Source organism: Bombyx mandarina, chromosome 13, assembly GCF_030267445.1.
Source record: "Bombyx mandarina strain Sakado chromosome 13, ASM3026744v2".
Taxonomy (NCBI): Eukaryota; Metazoa; Arthropoda; class Insecta; order Lepidoptera; family Bombycidae; genus Bombyx; species Bombyx mandarina.
The window spans coordinates 2,149,672-2,167,788 of NC_143220.1; the positions used below are offsets into that span (position 1 = coordinate 2,149,672).

Below are 18,117 nucleotides of genomic sequence, written 5' to 3' on the forward strand. Positions count from 1 at the left end.
TGTAACGCCTATTGATTAGATGTACCTACATCAGATTGACCCTGAATAAGACAAAACATAGACTCAAAAAGTAAACTAATAGTTGTCCCACAGTATTTCGGTCATCGTATGTTATGTTAGTATTCAAATATCGGTTAAGATTAAAACAAAGACGAAGCGGCCCAAGTCAAAACCCTGTTCTTGGCAAGAGATATTATTTGAAAACGTCTGCTAGTGAACACAGCGCTCAACAAAGTGGAGCAATGATGTGGAAGAACACAGATTCTAAGAGCAGATTAATATTAATTTAAATATCCTCACAGATCCGATCAGAAGTGATGAGGAAGCGATTAAGGATATTTTATTATTATCACGGTTTGAAATTGTTCCTTTTTATAACGAATTATAATAATAAAATAAATCTTACATTACGTGAATGTTTCGTTTTATTTCAAACAAGTATAATTACAAACAGACAAAATATGATAGAATAACTTACTAGTCAGTAACCGTTGCATTACTTCATTGGCTCAAGTAAAGATACTTAAATTTGGATAAAGTATATTCCAAAAAAAATATATCTTATATTAACCGTGAATTTTAACGAATCCATAACTCCAAATCGGATGCTAATTTTGTTGTAACAAACAAATTTTGATAGAAATATCTCAAACGATGGTTTATCTTCACGTAAAAGTTGCTCGCGTTTGCGTGTAAAACCATCGACTAAACAGCAGATTACGTGGAATGCGTTAAGGTAACTAAGATTGCCAACCATATCGAAATACAGGTATCACATAACGGAAATGACTAATGTTATCCGATCTTCGGTAATGCTTCGATGGACATTATTTTGCATGCCCATCATGTAGTAATCTAGAAATGGAACGCTCTGAAGAAATTATGCTATAAGGTCTATGTAGATAACAAGAATTTCATTCATAAATAGTTGACGTATCCAGTATACGATGGGGAACGACACAAATCTCTACGAAATTACTCCACTCGCGCAAATTGCGCGGGGACCGAGCGAATTGCATCCGCCGAGGAACAATGACGCGCCTACGAGCACAAAAAAAATCTTCATCATCTGCATCATTACAGTCCTACGTAGCGATACGTTTTATGCTCCGTTGGCGTAGCTAAAAAGGTCAACGTTTTTATAAAAGAATCTACCCGAAAATTAGCTGCTTATTAATTTCCCGTGTACTATAGGTGTGTAGGTTAGTTAATAAAATCGATGTATTTATTCGTAGTCCCACGGTAGTCGAAATTCGACTATAATTAGGTAATTGAAATTATAAGTTTGAACACTATTATGGTTCTATTGTCAAAGACTATTAAACTCCTTTAACCACAGATTTCGCCAAGACTACACTTTAGTTAGACCAATATTAATAAAGAGAAACAATATTTAATCTATTCTCAATTTGACCAGACTATAAGCAATAAGAAAAGTTTGACAATAAACAAATAGTATACATGCGATTGATATAAATAATCAATATTGTTAAGAAGAAAAATTCCGGATACTAATTTACAATTGCACTGTGTTAAGCAGACGTATCGTGTGTTTGTAGATTGAAAATAGACTTCTTTACGCACGTTGTGGTATTTGCGAATCCGCAACGTCCGCATCACCGAAGAGGCGTTGAGAGCAGACGTCCAGTAACCACCAGCGAGTCACGTGTTCCGGGAGGTGCCAACAGCCGGGCATGGCTTCATGTGGTTTTTTCGAAACGAATTAAAAAAAACATCACTTAAAGAAAATATACAACACTATTCGTGATCCCTCATATCACTATCACAATTTCTCAAGTGTTCTACGCTGTTTTTTTTCAATTTAAGCAACTCTTGAATGGATTTTGCCGCTTTTAATGTCGCTATTGTTGGATCTAACGCGTGCAGCAGAGTATGTCGTATTCAATTATAATCACAAACAAGTATTACCAGCAATAAGATGTTTCATACCAAGATGGTACTTGTTTAACATCGAAATTTAATCGCTCTACATTAAAATAAAACCACTTAAGATCAAGTAATAGGAAATTTTTAATTACTAAAGCATTTGCACAGAATCAGCAAATTACATTTCAAAGGAATATAATATTCAAAACAGCTTCGGCTCAATTATAGACGGGGATATATCTAACAAAGGAATCAAATGGGTCAGGCTCACTGAACGATGAGTATTCCGAACGTGGTGCTATTACAATAGTACCTGTTGAGCCCACAACACGTACGTTCAGTAGCTAGATAGATAGTGTAGACGCGGTCAGAATGGTAATAACGGGAATATTCTCTTCCCTCGTTCGCAAAAATAAATGAAACACGTCAAACCAGAAGTCTGGGGAAGACCGTTTGTTAGGGAAGTCTGGACTTTTTAATGTGGAAAGTAATAAATACTCTTACATGACAGCCAGACAGATAATTTAGAATAATTTTGATGTTTCTCAATCGTTGTTTTTATTACTATTATTAATATAATACGTAGTTAGTTTCGGAGTCCTACAATGCGACGAATAATGAAAATCAGTTTTCACAAAAGAATATATATAGGCAAATATTTGAATAACGAAAATTCCCATGATAAGAAACGCCTTCAAAATTTAATCTTGACGAGTTCCAGCCAAGATTAAATTCCGATGTTCATTACAATAAGAAAATGCTCCTTTTACGGTTTACCCTCGACGATGATGGGTAATTTATTTTTCTTGGATTTCCAGAAGAAACTGGATTTGTTGGTTTTTATGTAATGTAATTAATATGTGTGTAAAAAATGTAATTAACACTATTGGATACTATTTCGGAATAATATACTTATTTTCTGTTTTTTATTGCTATCAAGGACACGGATTACAATTAATGGGAAATAGTCGCTGCAGGTAGATGAGCAAAATCTTTCTTAGCAAAGCATATTTAATTACATTTCGACGTGATAAGATTAATTGGATTGATTTCGAACTGATGATTTATATTTTCAATAAAAAAATTTTATACATGTACCAATCAATAATGCCAATTCTTAAATCAAGTATTAATCTTTGTGTTACATAATATTATTTAAAACAAAGCTGTAAGTGCATAATAAAATGGTTTAAAAATAAAAATGTGATCATTTGTACATAATTATAATTATAAGTCGATCGTTATATGTGGACCGTATGCTACCTGATGGGAAATTATTACCGACAATCATGGACACTGGCAATACCAGAGGCTTTTCAAGCTCTCTTTGAAAACATGTTGTACAACTCAGGAAGCATTATTGAGGGGAATTCATTCTGGGGCAGGGTGGTGCGTGGCAAAAAAGATTTCTGGAAACGAAGGGTAGATGAATGTCTTGGTTCCAGCTGGTATAGGTAAACTAAAATAAAATGGAGATAAAAGGATCATCTCAGACAATTCCCACAGTACTGTAAAACCCGCGAGGTTACGAAAGACTCGCGAGAACGGGATTATTGACAAAGCCAACGACCCTCTTCTGTATGAAATCAAAGGTTAGGTACCTAGTTATAGGACCCGGCTCGGAGATCAGAGCTGTTTTCAACGCCAGGCCAGACTTGTGCATTATAAAAGAAAGATCTTTGTCCAATATTTTATAAACCAACTTGGCTTTAAAATCCAAATTACTCCGATACTGAACAATTCCCGAATATTGACTGCAATGTTTCCAATACTCTCGCAAGGCTGCAGAGGTAGTTTTTGGCATTGCAGCGCCATGACAAAGGTGTCCTTTGCAGTGAACACGTAAACTTAATTACTAAATTTGTACTAAATTAAGCCCCCTTTATTCGCTCCGTTAAGAGACCCACTCTGCAGAGTTCGCAACTCCATTTCTACGCCTAGTGATTTTATTGATTTACTGGTCAATAAATTAATAAATTCCGTTGGCTCTAGTATTGTACACATTAGTCCTAAGAAAGGCCAAGCAGGTTTTAACTTAAAAACTTATGACGACAACTATTTTAGTTATCTTCATTACCAAAATACAAAAAAAAAGCGCAATCGGTTTTCCCGTATACTCTAAAACAGTGCTACCATAAACGTTACAGTAAAAAGTTAGGACTTTTCTACTGCACGTGAGCGAGGCAAGTTGAGGGTGAGAAAACCGCGAATTCAATCTGAGTTTCTGACGCGTGCGCAGTAGTCACACAGACATCGAAGCGTCCGGATGGCCTGCGAATGTCGACCGACTGGCGCCGCGCCACCCTCCGTTCAACAGTTTGCACCCTCTCCGTGTACACCCCTAAAGACATGTTCACGCCGCGCCCTTTAAATTTCTCAGAAATCCCATTGTGTACTGTTTTTATTGCCTTTGTAGCATAGATTCCATGCGATGGTAAGCAGTCGATGCCGCTCATACAGATCTGCAAGGCCAGAGGTACAGCTAAGTAGCTGCCTAATGATGAACGAGCTCTATAAAGGAATCAACAACTTTGGAAACACATGTCCTAATCTTTACTAAGTATTGTAATCATCACCTCTGACAGAGAACGAAAGCAACAAAAAGGTTGACCTGCTTGATACGCGGTGGTATCCCAAATCCTGATATAAAATTACAGTTGCCAGTTTTCAATGTCAGCAGTTTGCCTTTCGGCTGAATAAAGCATTCGATTCAATCATAGAGATAAATTCCACACTTCAGGAGACGTCCATATCCTTTACATGTTTTTTGTTTTACTAGATGTGTGAACGACCTCATCATCCACCTTTTGTAAAATGGTTACGGAAGAAATAAAAACGTCAATGCCGCCACCGTTAAGTCATGAGGTAGATGTTTCAGAATTTCCTATTTTGTTAGTTTATTTTTTTATTACACGATGTCTGGATGAAATAATGATGACGTGAAAGTTGGTCTTGATAAATACATGTTAGATTTAGAATTCCTTAGCACAATTTATGGATATCTATCTTACCTGCGGGATTTAATAATCGATTAATAATCGTTTTTTTAAGCCTTTATATTAACGTCTTATGGGCGGAATATAGAAAAACATCCCCTAATGTACCTAAATATTTACTTCGGTCATTTTAAGAATACACTAAAGCTTCAAGTTTCAATGTCCAGTGGTTGGATTGAGCATTGATGTGTCAGTCAGTCTCAGAATAGTAATTTAACAGTCATTGAATACTAAATATTTCTGTTTTCGTCCCAGCGTGGACGTCCCTTAACATATATACAGCCTCTGCATTGTGTGCGACTTGAGAAATTCGTTTCTTAATGATGTCCGTGCTGTATTTACTGTAAATCTTATTACCGTTGTAAGCGTAAAAGAATTTTCTATATAATATTCCTACATCTTTTTTCAGTTTTATGAATCTTATTTCAATTTCATGGTACAAACTCAGGCTTTTATCAATTTTCGTTGTCGCCCGATCAGCCGGTGGTACTTTATTAAATGCAACAATCTTATTTCAATTTCATGGTACAAACTCAGGCTTTTATCAATTTTCGTTGTCGCCCGATCAGCCGGTGGTACTTTATTAAATGCAACAATTACCCATCTTTTTTTGTAGTGAGTCGCGATGTCACCGCTTGCGGAAGTTGAAGTAAGCTAAAACCAACTAGCGTTTACTGTACTACAGTGGATGTTACAGTGACTATTGATGCCCTTGGTAGCCTAAGAGGCTATTCCAGTTAAGCCCGGGCGGGTAGGTAAGCTCACGGGCTCAACCTGTGAGAATTTGCCAACACTAGCCCTAGCAAGATCACTACTTAGCAGAATCTACTACCGGATCGCAATCGCGACCCCCTGAGAAGATCCGGTGAGAAACTCAGTGAACTGTGTCTATGAGTTAACTGCTGTAGCGGTAACACTGCGGCGTTGGCTCTCGACAACACACTACACATACTCAACAACGCAACCATGCTTCGTGAGCATCTGCATCAAGTCGGAATTTTATCTTGCTGTACATAGAGACTATATTGCGACAGACATGACTACCTAGTATTAAGTAGTTACAAAACTTCATAATAACATGAACATACTAGCCAAACATGAGAACTTCGGTAAGTACCTAAAACGTCAGAAGGGAGTTGACGAAATGACACTACTCTGGCTACAATTTTGAGAGAATAGACCAAAACTGAGTATATCTTATATATTGTTCGATCTTATTTTAAATCTCAAATAGGCATTCAACCTAATAAAAGTTTTAATAATAATTGTAGTTTTGTACTCACTTTGGCTCACATATGAGTGAGCTGTATACATTGTTGTTCATTAACCTTTGACTCACAACTTTCACACATGAAAACATAATTATATTACACTTAATTATATGATTCTAGCACAGGTAGAGATGATATATAAAATTTAAACCTATTACCCAAAATAAATTTAAACCTTTATTATATCAACCTTTTCTTTCATATGAACTACCAATACTCAAGATTTTATGTAAGATAAGCAATCTGAGATATGTAACTTTTTTGTTTGCCTTTATCATTTTAAAATACATTTTTATTATCAAACAACCTTGCACTGGCTGATTTTTATTTAGTTCCGAAACATGTTACTGTTTCATTTTGAAAAAAAACACTCAGTTTCGTTACTTTAATTTTGTTCTATAAATATATACTGTTTCAGCCCTATAGATTAGATGAGTGTTTTTTTTTTCATAACACTACACTAAGTTCTACACACTCAAACAATTTATACCAATAAAAGTAATGTGTTTTTCTTCCAATCCAATTAGATAAACTCACAGGTTCAACTTGAGAGACTTTATTAACACTAGCCCTAGCAAGAGCAGTGCTTCGCAGAATCTAACACCAGATCAGAATCACGACCCACACTCATATATACAGCGCACATACATTACAATGGGCCCTGTTAGTTTTTACTTATATATTTGAAAACATTTTTTTTGTTTTTTCTTGTGTTTGTAGTTTTCTGTTTATTTTGAACCGTTCACAGTTTTTGTGGTCATGGACAACTTCAATTCTTGTGATAACTTGGTTTCATGGTTAATGGAGTTACACTAGGTAAGCTGTATATTGGCAGAAAAGTTCTATAATAAATTCATAACTGCTGAACACATTTTTTGTTTACTTATTTGGAAAGTTATACATTATATAATTTATGTACATTAAAGCAAACACCTTGTGATGTGGAAAGTTTAAAAATGTATGTTCCTTATCATTCTAAATTATAATTTCTTACCTGCCAACTGAGAGTTCATCTTCCTTTTACTTTATGTATAAAAATATTACATGTGATAATAATTAGGCCTCCAAAACCTTAATGTTCAGCAGAGCATAAACTCCGCGGATTACTGGATATCAGTAACTTTTTTATTAATGTTGATAACAACTAATAAGTAGGTAGTAAGCTAAAGCTTACCCGCAATAATACCATCCATTTGAAGCAGTGCTGCTTCTAACAACTTTGCAGGATCCGAATCCGAAGAAGTTGGGTTGTTATCACTGTCGACCTCGGTTTTTTTACCCATTTTAACTAATTCAAACAGTGATTTTGAATGAAAACAAGAAAAAACAACTATTTACCATTTAATTTGGTTATATTTTTTTAAAATATACCAAAAATTCAAAAGAGTAAAGTTTTTGTCAACAAAACTTTGACAGGCACAAACTTTAGAGTTTTTAATTTGGTGGGCAGTAGCAAAAACCTTTTGGCCATTTATGTCAGTGCATTTAAAGACCAAAAAATAAAACAATTACATACAGTTGTGTGGTAATATTTTTAATAAGATCGTAAAAAAAAAAACTTTTTTTTTATCTTACCTATATTATCTTATCTTCTAGTTAACTTCTCTTCAAATGTTCCAGCTCACACATGCAATCATTTCAAACAACAATTGAAACTCTAAAACACCCAGATCCAGAATATCCAATATTCTTAACAAAAATATTGAATCTAACAAGGAATTCTCCGTGGTTTAAGTGAATTCATAAACAGAAGTATGTGAATTTCGTTTACTCTGTGCTCATCAGTTAACTTACAAGCTAAGTAATTGAAAATCAATTTTGTACAGTAGGTAACTAGGAAAGTAGATCTATAAAAATCAAAATAAAGTTATACTTTTATCAAGTGCATTTATGATAAATAATTAGATTACTTTGAAGTTCAAATCTGTAAAGCGAGAATCCCTTGGAATGATAATTTTCTGTGTATTAATGATAATTTTTCTTTAGATTTTCTAATCTAAAGAAAAATTATATTATTATTTTTCTTTACATTTTCTAATCTAAAGAAAAATTATATTACTTTATATTATAAAACTTTCTAGTGTAAATTAAAAAGCTTTCTAGCTATGAGCTATATATCACTGGAGGAGTAACCTGACAGTTCACCCCGGGCGGCACTTTTTAGGGGGCGGCAAAATTTCATAATAAATAATAAAAATATTTGAACCATTTCATGTTTTTATCGCAACTACAAATTTTGAAGTTTTTGGAATTTGCAACACCGTCTATACTGACTCGCGGAGATTCCCCGTGTTTTATATTAATGGGGAAGTACCTACGTAATGCTTTGACAATTCAAAGAAAGTTTTATTTATGGATTGTCAGTTGTGCACACTGAACACTGAAGTAGGAACATAGACCTATATAGTAGGGACACGACATATTGTTCTATACGTACAATTGCTTATATAAATAGCACCCATTTTGAAGGCACATACATAAACATATATCTATCGCGTTCTTACTCAGCACTTTAAGTCGCAGGAAAACAATATTACAGTATTTCAGTGCGTACATAAAATGAAACATGAATATACGTAAATGTCTCCGTCTCCGTCTAATGAGGCCGAAAATCCGCCATGTTTAGCGCGCCAAATGTCATTGTCACGTCAGTTCGGCCGTCTGTTTTGGGTTGTACATTATTTATTGACTTTGATATCGATTTAATATGATTGCTTATATAAAATTTCTTATTTTATCTTGCTTAAAACATACAAAAATAATAATTAAAACATATTTTATAGGATCTCAAGAAAGTCGTCGGAACTATTTAAATAAAATAGTTTTATAACACTATTGTCAACTCGTTAAATATTTAATAATTAAGTGATTTTAGAGAGGAAGTCACAAGGAATCACGTTTGTAATTTTATTAACGAATAAATGTTCTGTAGGTGTTTTTTTTTATCAGGCGGTCCCTTGATAAGTTTAAAATTTGAATCACTCTCAAGTGAGAGCGATTCAAATGGTGCGGCGTACCTTCCTTGAGGTGCGCTGCGGTAGTGTGTTACGGACTTTAGAGTCAGCAAAACAATTAAAATAGATTGTAATAGTCTAAGAAAAACACGTACTCAAAATACGATAACATTCAGCATGCTAGAAATGGGCAGATGGCACTGTACTACGAAATATCTTTATGTTTTGCGGCAAACGACAACTTTATAAAATCAGTATAGCAAATTTTAAAAATCGTCATATCGTTTACTTGGCAAATTTGAAGCACGAACTCGTCTTAGATTTCACATAATATCTAAATCACATCATCTTTGCACATAGCAATATACTTACTTCCTATTAAAGTATAAATTCTACAAATACATTCATACTCAACAATATTTAAAATAAAATGAGCCCAGAACGTTTATCGATAAAACCTACTAACATTAGGTTTCCTACTTCAGTGCTTAAGTGAGTAGGAAACGTATGGAAATGAAACGTCAACAAAAATTCGTGCCACTGTGACGTCATCTGGCCACAAAACATGGCGGTTTTAGTGCTGCCCAGAAGATTTTAATGTTAGTAGGTTTTATCGATAAACGTTCTTGGCTCATTTTATTTTAAATATTGTTGAGTGAATGTATTTGTAGAATTTATACTTTAATAGGAAGTAAGTATATTGTTATGTGCAAAGATGATGTGATTTGATTGATGTGATTTAGATATTATGTGAAATCTAAGACGAGTTCGTGCTTCAAATTTGCCAAGTAAACGATATGACGATTTTTAAAATTTGCTACACTGATTTTATAAAGTTGTCGTTTGCCACAAAACATAAAGATATGGCGTAGTACAGTGCCATCTGCCCATTTCTAGCATGCTGAATGTTATCATATTTTGAGTACGTGTTTTTCTTAGACTATTACAATCTATTTTAATTGTTTTGCTGACTAAAGTCCGTAACACACTACCGCACCGCACCTCAAGGAAGGTACGCTGCACCATTTGAATCACTCTCACTTGAGAGTGATTCAAATTTTAAACTTATCAAGGGACCGCCTGATAAAAAAAACACCTACAGAACATTTATTCGTTAATAAAATTACAAACGTCATTCCTCCTTGTGACTTCCTCTCTAAAATCACTTAATTATTAAATATTTAACGAGTTGACAATAGTGTTATAAAACTATTTTATTTAAATAGTTCCGACGACTTTCTTGAGATCCTATAAAATATGTTTTAATTATTATTTTTGTATGTTTTAAGCATGATAAAATAAGAAATTTTATATAAGCAATCATATTAAATCGATATCAAAGTCAATAAATAATGTACAACCCAAAACAGACGGCCGAACTGACGTGACAATGACATTTGGCGCGCTAAACATGGCGGATTTTCGGCCTCATTAGACGGAGACGGAGACATTTACGTATATTCATGTTTCATTTTATGTACGCACTGAAATACTGTTATATTGTTTTCCTGCGAGTTAAAGTCCTGAGTAAGAACGAGATAGATATATGTTTATGTATGTGCCTTCAAAATGGGTGCTATTTATATAAGCAATTGTACGTATAGAACAATATGTCGTGTCCCTACTATATAGGTCTATGGTTGTGCATTCCACATTGAGGTGAATGAAGTTAGCCCCTCAAAAAATTTTTTTTTTCCTATTTTATACTTATTTTCTATTAATTCGTTTGTTCATCATTTGTTTATGATTGTTCACTGTTAATAATTGTTTGTTCTGCATTTATTTATTTAAAAAAAATATTTAAAAATATACCTACAAGTTAGCCCCTCTAATGCAATTTTTAATATTTTTTCATCCTTAATGACTCGTAAATATTCATTTTCTATTGTTCTTATATAAAACACGTTTGTTCTCTTTCGAAATTACTCGTTTTTTGTTTAATTTACTATTTTTATTAGTTGAATAAATGTATGCAAAATATGTGTACTGCGCATGCGTCAACTATAATGCCTAAACTTTCTACGCGGTTTTAATCGTGAAAAAAAAAACAAATATAAATCCTGAAGGAGCAATTAATTGGTATACAGTTTAATTAAAAAAGTTAAAAAATAAATAAATGAAATAATGTGCATTGGCGTTAAGTTAGACCAAATACATTTTTTCCATCCTCTTACTTATCGTATTAAAATGTTATTTTACTAATGTTAGGAATATAATTTCGACTATGTAAAAAAGTTATTATAATGTATACCTATATTATCTCTTGAAAGATAAATAATGAACATATTTACTTATTTGTTTATATTACCTATGTGAACTCCCTATCTTTTTTATACCTTCATAACGATAAGTAGGAGGATGGAAAAAATGTATTTGGTTTAACTTAACGCCAATGCACATTATTTAATTTATTTATTTTTTAATTTTTTTGATTAAAATGTATACCAATTAATTGCTCCTTCAGGATTTATATTTGATTTTTTTTTTCACGATTAAAACCGCGTAGAAAGTTTAGGCATTATAGTTGACGCATGCGCAGTACACATATTTTGCATACATTTATTCAACTAATAAAAATAGTAAATTAAACAAAAAACGAGTAATTTCGAAAGAGAACAAACGTGTTTTATATAAGAACAATCGAAAATGAATATTTACGAGTCATTAAGGATGAAAAAATATTAAAAATTGCATTAGAGGGGCTAACTTGTAGGTATATTTTTAAATATTTTTTTTAAATAAATAACTGCAGGACAAACAATTATTAACAGTGAACAATCATGAACAAATGATGAACAAACGAATTAATAGAAAATAAGTATAAAATAGGAAAAAAAAATTTTTTTGAGGGGCTAACTTCATTCACCTTCCACATTGACGTATGTGCATAGATTATACACTTAATTTAATCGAGGTAATGCAATGAAGTAGGAAACCTATGGAAATGAAACGTCAACCAAAATTTCGTGCCACTGTGACGTCATCTGGCCACAAAACATGGCGGCTTTAGTGCTGTACAAAAGATTTCAATGTTATCAGGTTTTATCGATAAACGTTCTTGGCTCATTTTATTTTAAATATTGTTGAGTATTATTTATTTGTAGAATTTATACTTTAATGGGAAGTAAGTAGGTATATTGTTATGTGCAAATATGATATGATTTAGATGGGTGAAATCTAAGACTAGTTCGTTCTTCGAATTTGCCAAGTAAACGATATGATGATTTTTAAAAGTTGCTACACTGATTTTATAAAGTTGTCGTTTGTCGCAAAACATAAAGATATGGCGTAGTTCAAAGCCATCAGCCCATTTCTAGCATGCTAAATGTTATCGTATTTTGAGTACGTGTTTTTCTTAGACTGTAACAATCTATTTTAATTGTTTTGCTGACTCTAAAGTCCGTAACATACTACCGCAGCGCACCCCAAGGAAGGTGCGCCGCAACATTTGAATCACTTTCGCTTGAGAGTGATTAAAATTTTAAACTTATCAAGGGACCGCGTGAAAAAAAAACACCTAAAGAACATTTATTCATTAATTACAAACGTCATTCCTTGTGACTTCCTCTCTAAAATCACTTAATTATTAAATATTTAACAAATTTACAATAGTGTTTTACTCACTGCGGAATAAAACTATTTTATTTAAATAGTTCCGAAGAGATTTTGTCGGTAGCCTTTTTCCCGAAATATCTAAACAGAATGTCTAAATATGTTTTGATGACATATTTTAAAGTGGTATTTATGATTAGTGTCATGATCAATAGATTCCGACCGAAAAATGGATTTTTCGGATGAGGGCTCCATAATAAATTTAAATACATATAGATAATAGTTTTAGGGCATTGACTTTCTTGAGATCCTATAAAATACGTTTTAATTATTATTTTTGTATGTTTTAAGCATGATAAATTATGAAATTTTAAATAATCAATCATATTAAATCGATATCAAAGTCAATAAATAATGTACAACCCAAAACAGACGGCCGAACTGACGTGACAATGACATTTGGCGCGCTAAACATGGCGGATTTTCGGCCTCATTAGACGGAGACGGAGATATTTACGTATATTCATGTTTCATTTTATGTACGCACCAATGAAGTAGGAACTTATGGAAATGAAACGTCAACCAAAATTTCGTGCCACTGTGACGTCATCTGGCCACAAAACATGGCGGCTTTAGTGCTGTACAAAAGATTTCAATGTTATCAGGTTTTATCGATAAACGTTCTTGGCTCATTTTATTTTAAATATTGTTGAGTATTATTTATTTGTAGAATTTATACTTTAATGGGAAGTAAGTAGGTATATTGTTATGTGCAAATATGATATGATTTAGATGGGTGAAATCTAAGACAAGTTCGTCCTTCGAATTTGCCAATTAAACGATATGATGATTTTTAAAAGTTGCTACACTGATTTTATAAAGTTGTCGTTTGTCGCAAAACATAAAGATATGGCATAGTTCAAAGCCATCAGCCCATTTCTAGCATGCTAAATGTTATCGTATTTTGAGTACGTGTTTTTCTTAGACTATTACAATCTATTTTAATTGTTTTGCTGACTCTAAAGTCCGTAACATACTACCGCAGCGCACCCCAAGGAAGGTGCGCCGCACCATTTGAATCACTTTCGCTTGAGAGTGATTCAAATTTTAAACTTATCAAGGGACCGCGTGAAAAAAAAAACACCTACAGAACATTTATTCATTAATTACAAACGTCATTCCTTGTGACTTCCTCTCTAAAATCACTTAATTATTAAATATTTAACAAATTTACAATAGTGTTTTACTCACTGCGGAATAAAACTATTTTATTTAAATAGTTCCGAAGAGATTTTGTCGGTAGCCTTTTTCTCGAAATATCTAAACAGAATGTCTAAATATGTTTTGATGACATATTTTAAAGTGGTATTTATGATTAGTGTCATGATCAATAGATTCCGACCGAAATGGATTTTTCGGATGAGGGCTCCATAATGAATTTAAATACATACAGATAATAGTTTTAGGGCATCGACTTTCTTGAGATCCTATAAAATACGTTTTAATTATTATTTTTGTATGTTTTAAGCATGATAAAATAAGAAATTTTATATAAGCAATCATATTAAATCGATATCAAAGTCAATAAATAATGTACAACCCAAAACAGACGGCCGAACTGACGTGACAATGACATTTGGCGCGCTAAACATGGCGGATTTTCGGCCTCATTAGACGGAGACGGAGACATTTACGTATATTCATGTTTCATTTTATGTACGCACTGAAATACTGTTATATTGTTTTCCTGCGAGTTAAAGTCCTGAGTAAGAACGAGATAGATATATGTTTATGTGTGTGCCTTCAAAATGGGTGCTATTTATATAAGCAATTGTACGTATAGAACAATATGTCGTGTCCCTACTATATAGGTCTATGCTGCTAACTCATACAAAACTAGTAAAATCATAGAGTAGCTACACCGGGAGACTGCTGGTGTGACAGCATAAATATCATGTTAGAGTTTTAAAAAGTATAAGAGAAGGATTCCACTAAGAAAACTCTTCAATAGCATCGTAGTATTAGTTGTTTTCAACCAAATTTGAGGTGCGGCAGAGCTGTGAATAATTCAACTACTTAGTTCCATCCAATTTAGAAGACTAGTACGAAAAAGAACACTATTATAATAATATAAACCTGCCTGCTAAATAAAACCTAAATATTAATAAACCTGCATTATTTAACATATAAATAAGGTTTTTTACCATCGTCTTCAAAGACAGATAGGTTCCAAATGCTTGTGAGTGGTCACCATCGCTCATGGACACGATCAAACACTGAGGACACTTTTTATACTTCGATTGAAGCAGTTGTAGCGCTTCGAAAAAATCTGGCAAGGCAATAGTTCCTACCAGATAAATCACGCGTAGGTAAATTATGGATGAGCAAAGAAGTTTGAGGTAGTAGGAATTAGCTCTGCTTAGATAAAGGTTGGTGCGATGGAAAATGGTTTTATTTTCTCATGGGATCATTTAAAAACAATTTCACATATCTTTCTGGCTTTAGTCTACAATAAAATCCATTTGTATTTGTCATAGTTTATTAATGTTTCATTAGACCCTTTACCAAATTATTACAAAGTAAAATAAATAGAACTACTTACTTGGTAATAAGTACCATTCATTTAACTAATCGCACATCATCGTAACGACTTCAACAATCTTAATTCAACTGCAAATAAACTTTATCATAAAACAAGCAAACAGCCATATATTTTCGTTTTGTATACATTAAAACATTGTTATTGGGTGTAAGGGAACCATTCCTGAAAACGAAAAGAGGTGGCGCTGGCACGTCATAATAACTTCGCGCGATAAATTTTCATTTCATTGCACTGTACGCAATGTAACAGCATACAAAATAAGATGCATGAGGTTATCGGCCCCGCTCACTGTTCTCGTAGAACCCGTCGCTTGCGACGAAGGACTCGGCGAGCGAATTAACCCATAGACACAACTCACTGAGTTTCTCGCCGGGTCTTCTCAGTGGATCGCGTTTCCGATCCGGTGGTAGATTCTGCGAAGCACTGCTCTTGTTAGGGCCAGTGTTAGCAACAGCCCCGTGAGCTCACCTACACGTTAGGGCGAAGCTGATATAGCCTCTCAAGGCTATCAGCATAGGTAGGAGAAAAAAAAGTTATCGGCCTCTTTTGATGCGCAGCGTCCACCGACTTCGCCCTACACTGCGGTGCCAATACGATAAGTATTTATGTTTAGTTTAGCAAATGGACAATTATTCGTTTGTGTTGAGGTAGTACAATATGACACTTATAGTTTCAGTAATTGTTCCCTTACGTACTTTTTAATTTCATTTGTAAATAAACAATATGACAAAAATAATTTAGTGTATATTAGATATATTGTGAAAACACACACATCTAAAGAATCTTTCAAATCTATTGATCTAAGGCACAAATTGCTAAATTTGATATAGTAACTATCACTCATGAGTCAAACACGTTATTTACGACAACTTTTAAATATTAATATAAGTTAATCACTTAAACTGATGAAATAAATGTAACAGCAAAATATCATTTCCTGTCTTCCTAAGGTTACATTGCTTTTAAATTTTATTAATTCGTCTATCTTAAACATCATAAAACATATAATAATATAACAACTTAAGCCATAATTACATGTTGGTAAACTGTGTTTTGGTATTAAAGTGAGGGTTCTAAGCTAAAAGTATTATTTTTTTATTACAAGGAATTTTACGGACGGTGTTTGAAGTAGGTTTTTACCACACAGTTTCTTACTGAATATTTCTGAATAGAATTCATTTCAGAAAGAGGATTATTTCAAGAACTATAATAATAATGAAATTGTTCGGATTTGTGGAATTTAAAATACTTTCCGATTTTTCATTAATTTATAAATAAAAAAATAATTCGTTTTATTCATGAAAATTATTTAAACTGCAACAATCAACAAAGTGCTCATGGTTCTATCAATAAATCAATTGCTACACAAGAATAATCACAAAACTGTTTTTAGAGATTTAACTTTTTATATGCCGTTAATAAGTTGTTAGAATAAAATATTTGACTATAGAAAATAATAGCAAAACTAATAAAATTAATAATATATTCTATATATAAGTTTATAATTTTGTGTCTTGTCAAAGTTGATTTATCGATAGCACAGATCACAATAAAGATAAATAAATATAACTACGTTATTTAAACCTCTGCAATTCTGAAAACACTTTATAATTAGATATTTTCTTAATATTAATCTCTAAAATCTATAAAATATATTACTCTATAAATATTTTAAGGCAATATCTATCATTAGATATGGACGGATTAAGTCAAGGCGCCCAGTGGGGTTACCGATTAATAATAGCTCATGTACACCTAGTCTTACACTTAAAACGCGGCGCAACGGGCAGGGACCAACAATAACATCCCAGTTTTTTTAAATTAAACAACAATGAAACAGTCATAAAATAAGAATCTATACATACACCACTATTTTTTTAATTACCAAAAGAAAAATACTGATATCTATCTACAACCAATACTAAATGCTTTCTTTATAATCGAAACAAAAATAAATAAAAAATACTACTAATTATTGGTTATATATAGGTTATAAACAAATCATGTGGCCCACTATCGTGTTCACAATTTTATCACGGTATCATATTAATAGTTCGCGAGGTGATCATAGATTTGACCGATAGACACAGCCCACTGAGTTTCTCGTCGGATCTTCTCAGTGGGTCACGTTTCCGATCCGGTGGTAGATTCAGTGAAGCACTGCTGTTGCTAGGGCTAGTGTTACCAACACTCCGGGTTTGAGCCCCGAGAGCTCATCTACACGTGAAGGAGAGGCTGAAATAGCCTGTCAAGGCTATCAGAATCAGTACAAAAAAAAATTATTTGACATTTACAACATGCGACCGCTAATGTATTATTTTATTTTTGGCGATTAAAATCTAGTGATGTATAAATTAAAATATAAACAAGTGTTGCTATGTTCAGGTAACTCACTCGGTCCACGTAGCGTTGCCGCGCCTTATACCTAGTACCATTGTAACTAACAAAACAAAACTCAAACTTTCGTTGGTAAACATAATTTCAGTTTCATCTAAGGACATTTTCGATAACTTATCAGGCAAGACCACAACCGAATATTAAGTACTTAATAGCTAAAGGAATGTCTCATTCAGGTAAAAAGAACAGTAGTGGAACGGAATTACCAATTAGTTAAAACATGGAATGCATTATAATAAAATAAAATGGGTACCCTATAAATCTATCAATTAATCTATACTTATTAATTATATAATATATATAATTGAACATTTTTAATTTATGTAATGGGCCTGAATAATTTGTTTCTTTGTTTGTATTTTTCGTAATGATATGGTTATATTTAAGTAGTTGCGTAATAGTATTCGACTAATTCACTTATATGTTGAGCACATTCTCATATTTAATTCCTTTTTAAA

At 33.0% G+C, this 18,117-nt stretch overlaps 1 protein-coding gene across 1 annotated transcript in view; it reads right to left on the reverse strand.

Moving 5' to 3' along the window:
* Nucleotides 1-7,571, reverse strand: part of Liprin-beta (liprin-beta 1) — a 42,089-nt gene extending 34,518 nt beyond the window's left edge. Inside the window, exon 1 of the mRNA XM_089732422.1 lies at nt 7,329-7,571. The gene's annotated coding sequence lies outside the window, so the exon portion shown is untranslated. The remainder of the gene's footprint in view (nt 1-7,328) is intronic.
* Between the last annotated feature and the right edge of the window lie 10,546 nt (nt 7,572-18,117).